Below are 7,161 nucleotides of genomic sequence, written 5' to 3'. Positions count from 1 at the left end.
TGTTTTCTGACTATACGAGCTGCTTTAGTTTCAGAAAGACTCATCTTGTTCTGCCTCGCTACTCGCGCCTCATCGATGTTTTCGGCGAAAACTTTCAAATAGGTGCCAACAATTATATCTAAATTGTTCATAATTCTAAGAATGAAGGTGTAGCCTTCATTAAATATCTCAGCAGCAATATAGGCTGATACTTCAATGATTTTTAACCCAGAATGCAGGTGCTCTGGGGATAATCGCCAAACTGTCGCGTTGAAACTTTCATTGGCATTCTGGGTATGGCCACCCAAGCATCTTTCCAGTAAATCATCCCTAGATAAATCTTCATAAATTGGTAGGAGATGCTGTTTAATCTCGTCGCCAAGTAATGGAGTAAGATCTTCAAAGAATTATACAAAGATATTGTGAAAGAACCGTTGTTCCACCCCAAGCGCTCCGGCTACCAGGCTCGCTAGTTTACGGTATGCGGACCCCGGCGCTCTCGACTATGTGCAATAACTCCATAAATATTTAATATTTCGATTTGCCCTTTTTGTAGTACATTCTTAATATATTATACTTTCGAAATATGAAAAAAAAAATCGATTTTTTAACAATTCTAAATAGTATGCTCCCCTTAAACGGATACGGGATATAATACGGGATATAATACGGGATATACGGGTTGAGTGGGTCTGAATCAAAACGTATACTTGATTTCGCAACGAGAAACCGCAAGTGTCGAGCGTGCGATCCAGATGTACCAAACAAAGATCACGCTTGTCGATTTAACTTTGGAGGAAGCGCCAAAGCTATGGAACCAGACCTCGCTATAGATCTTTGTACGCAAAGTGCTATATTGAAAGCCGCAAATACAGAAGTCGGGATTTTGGTAGGCGACAATGATAGTTCGACTATCGCTGCAGTCCGGAAAACCATTTGTCAAGTTTTCTGACAAAAACCATACGGCGAAGGGAGTCAAAAGCGCGCTGTATAATATTAGAAAGCAACAAAAGGAACTGACGGAAGAAACAATTGATTATCTTCATCGGTGTTTCACTTACGCCATTTCTGAAAATCAAAAGAACAGCTCAGCGATAGCAGAAGTACTTCTGCAAGTTCCTGATCGATGTTTTAATAACCATGACAAGTGTGGACATTGGTGCCGATATGAGAACGATAAGGAGAACTACGAGCATGGTTTAATTACCTGATAAGTTTACCAGTCCGTCATTGTATCAAGCCTTAGTAAATATCGGGTGATGCCCAGTTGCGCACAAACCCAATTGGACACAAATGCGAATTTCTGCCTCTTGAGCGATATTTCATCATTAATTCAACTATATTGTAAGTTATCTTTATCTGACGGAGCCTTTTCAAGGATTTAATGCTCTCTTCAGTCGGACTCGCTCGCTTCGCTCGCTCGCCGACGATATACTTATTCACTAACCTACCCAGTCTCCGAAATTTGAACATTCCACCCTATTCTAACCTTACCTAACTAAACCTAGCGTAAACTAATGTTGAACCACATGCGATATACTATATATAATAAGACATCGTTCGTACCTAATTCTATTCCATCTATTTAGAAGTGGACAGAATTTGCAATAAAAAGTCATTTGTGTCCAATTGGGTCTGTGCGCCAGGGAGTCCCTCCCGTAAATATCTTTGCTCAGCTAGTAAAAAATGTTGACAAATTAGCCCACGGTACATCGAGTCAACGGAATGAAAATCTTCACACAGTTATGGCTCGCAAAGCTCCAAAATCACGTTGTTATAGTTTGAGCGTTTCCAGTGATTACCACTTTTCGCTAGCAGTGGCTAATCAAAATCTCGAAGCGGAATACATACAAGCCGTTATGAAGTCGTCAGAGCTCTCTGCTGGCAAGCACACACCTGCAAATTATAAATTAGTCTGTAGATTCTAAAAAATTGTATATAGAAGCAGTGCTATGGATTGGACTACTAGATGCTGCAAGTTAGTAGCTTTTATCGCCTCTTCGTCTCTTTTTCAGAATTCTATAAAGTTTGGAGCTTATCGGCTCAGTGACCCACTTTTGCTTGTGGGTATCCCTGTCCCTCTGGTGGCCGGTGGTTGTATTACATGTATATAGTTTCATATTAGGGCGATTTCAGTGTTGCCTGATTTCACACCTAATACGGCAGCTCTGAATAACGCCTGACTACCGCTAAGTCAGATTTTCCATAATAGGGCTTGCCATGAAATTGCCTGATGCGGGCCAAGTCAGGCATTCCGTAATAGGGCTAGCTGTGACATTGCCTGATCAGGGCCTGATCCTGGTCAGGATCTATATTTCAGGCTGATCACATTTACAAATGTTGTACTGATGCATGATCAGGGCAGGATCTGGGCCTCAACCGGCTATCCTGATCAGGCATGCCATACCGATACCTGATCCGAACCTGATACGCTATCAGGCAGCCTGAACAAATTTTTGCTAGGGTATATTAAACATCATACTTTGTTAACAAGAATATTATATTTTACCTTGTTATATTATATATAGGAACGTTTTCTCACTGACAAGATTTTCTCAGTCTATCTTTTCATTTGCGCTATAATTGCAAACTTATAAATAGGAAAACATTGTGTGCTACTCATAATATTGAACATGTAATGGTGGCCACGAGGCTTCGAAGTACGTTACTCGGTTCTCTTAAAACTACGTAAACAGTTTTTACATACATTTTTTTCCTCCTGTGTTTTCCATTTACTCGAACTTCTCGCGAAATTTTTAGGCATAAGTTCGATCTTAAGGTTGACCATAAGGTCTAATTCACGAATGAAAACTCTGGACTAGCAACGAGCAATCATGCAAGAAATGCTTTGCACTCTGAAACCATCTGCACCGTTTATCATAACCGTATGTTTATTAAACGTAACAAAAATATAAAAGAAAAAAAATTGTGGTACCCTTTATAGACAATTTCCTGGCAAACTGTATGAGTGACCCTACTGGGGGTTCCATGATTAAGCCTGATTAGGCCCTAGTGTTCGATTTTTGACTATATATTTTATCGTGGCCGCCTGTGTTAAGCCTAGTAGGACCATAGTATGGCATCCCTACTGTGACTGCCACGTGTAACAAGGCCCTTTATCTTTTTGCGGCTGCCCGAATAAATGTCTGCACGGGCGTCGAGATATATAAAATTGATGGAATCGTCACAAATCAACGAAGACGAAAAATCGCGGCCACCGCGTTCAAAGCGCTATGTTTTGAAGAAGCGTCGTGAGTTGCTACGAAAGAAAACGGAGTTGACGCAAGGTATGGCATACCAATCAAATATGGGATTGCTCCAGTACCATGCCACAACAGCTACCGAGGATACACGCAAAGAAACTGCTGCAATTATTCTATTCTTTGATTTAGAAACTTCGAATCTTATGAAGACGACGGAAGTATTGCAGATAGGTGCTCGGTATCATGGCGAATCTTTCGGAATTTACGTCAATTCTACTAAGCCGATTGCACATTCTGCATCAGCTATCAATGGATTGACAAATGTAAATGGACAGTTTCTTCTCCGCGGTGTAAGGGTCGCGTCATGTACAACATACACTGCTAACTGCACTCAGAAAATTCCAGAAATTTCTACTCGGGAGCAGCAAGCCGTGTATTCTTGTAGCACACAATAGAAAGTTTGATAGTGTACGTCTACTGCGATCTATTTAACTTACAGACATGCTCGGAGAATTTGTTAGCGTTATTTCGGGGTTCGCGGACACACTACCAATTTTCAGGGAAACGCTTCAGAGTCGTAATCACTGCAGTCAGACGGCTTTGGCCTTAGAGTTCCTACAATTATCAGTCGACGGAGCACACGTTGCAGTGCATGATATCAAAGTACTCCAAATGCTTGTGGCTCATTACCAAATATCCGATAGCCTTCTAATAGAGAGGAAGAAAACGACATCAGAAATTCTAGCACAGCAAGCGAGCGTAAAATCTGCACGTGAAGTCAAGAAAACTTTGGCACCATTAGGAGTTGTTATCTCCCGCCATATGATAGGAAAAATCGCATCAGCTGAGATAACTTCTAATATTCTCGTTAATATAATTTTGGCTGAGAGGGAGACCGGTATTAACGCCTTATTTGCATAGAAAATAAGCGAAAAACTCCGAGTTACGAATTCGGTGAAGGTGATAGATGCGATGAAGAATTTTCTTTCCGATACTGACTGACGTTGCCATGTTTCCAGGGAGCTTTTTGGTTACGCATTATTTTCTCGGCGTGATACCTAATATTCTTGGTGATTTTTCTTTAATTTCACTTGTAACCATAGGTTGAAAGTGTCTCATCGGGTGCGTTCCACTTAACGCTCGCAACGATCGCAACACCCTCTGTCTCGTTCCACTTAAGGCCGCGGTCGCTGTGAGCAGTCCCTGAAACGTCATCGATGACGTCATCAATGACGACCACGATGCGATCGCTTCACCCACATCAAATAGGTGGGTCTTTGTGGTCGTTTGATGTTTTTGTGCGCCATTTTCAATTCAAATTTATGATGGAGACTGAAAAAATAACGCTGTACGATTCTGAGAGGGACAGATAGATATATTTCGTTCCTTTAATCGTTAATCACTGTTTCATTTTCAAATGTTTAGTTTATTTCTACAGATATTAATTACCTAGATATTATTAATGGAGATTAATATTATCAGAGGATAATCTCAACTATTAGGGTGTAGTCAGTTTAAGTTTGTTATTTTAATTCTTAAACAATATTTTTTAGTTCTTTCCTTTTGTATATAAATACAGAACATTCTAAAAATCGAGTTTTGGTTTTTTTTTCATGATTAATGATTCCTGTATAATGGGTCGTCATCTGAGCTTGATGAACTCTCAGAAACATAATTCCGTTCACGCATTAGCCTTATACACATATTCTCTATACCACCAGCCATCTTTGTATCGTTCACAAGTCCGATAAGTCGTTCCACTTAAGTTTTCGACCACGACGTCCACAACAGTCCACAAGCTAGTGGAACACGAAATCTTACGGTCGTGGACGCGAGCATTGCGAGCATTAAGTGGAACGCACCCATCTTGATCTGCATTCCCTGTGCTATATCGTGTGTGTTTTTTTTATACGACTGACATTGATCTGACCATAAATATGAGACAGTGAATATGATCGGTGATGCCTCACGCCATATGCAATGCATAACCTTGATGATTTGAGTCAACTTTAGCGTTCAATATCTCGAAAATAAAGATTGTAACCAGTTTCGATCTTTTTCGAGTTGAATCTAGAAACTATTCATCTATGTGCTGTATAAATCTCGAAGAGTTGACATTAAATTAATTTTTGTGATTAACAACTTTAAATAGGATGAAAAAAAAATATTAATCGAGTTTTACCCCCACAAGAAACAATTTCTTTTTAATGTCTAGGTGTACTTTTCATTACTCGTGATGAGAAACATGTTAGTTTTTGTTTCATTGAAATCGGTCGACCTCTTCTAGGTGAAACTGCATTATCACCCCTCGACATGTCGAACTTTGGGGATTGATTTCATCCCCCCAAAACTGTTTTTTCGCCGATAAAAAAAAATACGTGTCATACTTTTCAAGCGGTACAACCCACACATCACGGAAATATTTTGTCAAAATTGCGAAAAATTTTCCTTGAAATAATGCAATATTGCGGAAATATAGTGAAAGTTGTTAAAAATATTTCATGAATGTTGCAAAAATCTTGCAATGCCCGCTCAGAACGTTACAAGCATCATATTGCTATAATATTGCCGGTCAATATTCTGGAAATCTCAATGCACAATATTAATAAAATATAATCTAGATAGCACCTGCATACAATTTGTCGGGTTGAACGTATACAAAAGAGGTAGGGTTAATAGAGATTAAAATAACAAAATGAAGACTTTATGCCTAGATAACTGAATTTAAAAAATTACAATAATATGTGCAATGTTTTATCGCGACAGGAATATGGTTGATGGCTTCATGTCAAATATTTGTTTAAATATTTCACTGCAATATAGTAAATATAATTCCGACATCTTGTTGCAATCAATAAAACTCTTTATAGGTTGCGACAATATTTTCAAATGAAATGTTTATTTTGTATTCATTGAAAAATATTTAGCAAAATTCATGTGACCTTGTTGTCTTCACATTGGCAACGACTTAATACTAAGATTTCTCCAATATTTCAAAACGCTTCCTATCATAGTTTTATCCAAATATTTTAATACGTTTCAGGAATTGTTTTTTTTTTATTAGCAGCGTTTTATTTCATAAATGTTACCATAACGTTTTAAAAGATTTGAAAAAAAATTATATGGAATCATTTGAAATGTTACAAAAATATTAAAAAGCAATCGCTTTTAATATGAAAAAAAATGTTCGAATGAATATTTGCTAAAAATCATTTTATAGGTACTGTTCTAAAATATTTCTGCAACCTATAAAAACTGTCTATGATTTCAACAATATACACAACCAGTCAAAAGTTTAGGTTCACCTCGCTTTCTTTGTAACGCTCCCATGACTGCAGTTTGAGAAATATCACGTTTAGAAGCAATTTTTCGCGTTGAATAACCTTCTTCGTGTAATGCCACAATGACTGCTCGTGTCTCTACACTCAGCTCTGCTTTTCGACCCATTTCTCTACGATTGACATATAAAATATGTAGTTTTCTTCACATTTCAATAATGAGATGATATTTGTCGAATTACGTCAATTTAAATATAAATTTTTCTTGTACAGTAACGATTTTCAATATGAAAACTATTCTACTAACCTTTTTGTAATGAAAAATATGAAAAACAATTGAAAATATAACTTTTGGAAAGAGCTTTCGCAGCACTAACAAGGAAACCCCCCCAACCCGACCCCACCGATTTCAATAATTTTGTGATATGTTGTAGTACTCGACAAAATAAGAGACAAGTATTTTTTTTTGTGCTGACATCCACTTTAAAGGGGTGAAAACGACCCTTGAAATTCACCCCCGAAAATCGTTTTTTTATCATATCTCGACTTCTAATTAATATTTTTTAATAAAACCAAGTGGAAAATATTTGTCATAAGAAGTCGAAGATATGAGGTGTGTTTATGACCCAAGGGGTTGCCTTATTTTATATGCCTTGGTTCCCTTATTTTATATTTTGAAAAAACTATATTTTTTATGCTTC

This window comes from Cephus cinctus, unplaced genomic scaffold (assembly GCF_000341935.2).
Source record: "Cephus cinctus unplaced genomic scaffold, Ccin1 Ccin1_scaffold0764, whole genome shotgun sequence".
Lineage (NCBI taxonomy): Eukaryota > Metazoa > Arthropoda > Insecta > Hymenoptera > Cephidae > Cephus > Cephus cinctus.
The sequence above is the reverse complement of the archived record's forward strand: the minus strand, read 5'-3'. Positions refer to the sequence as shown.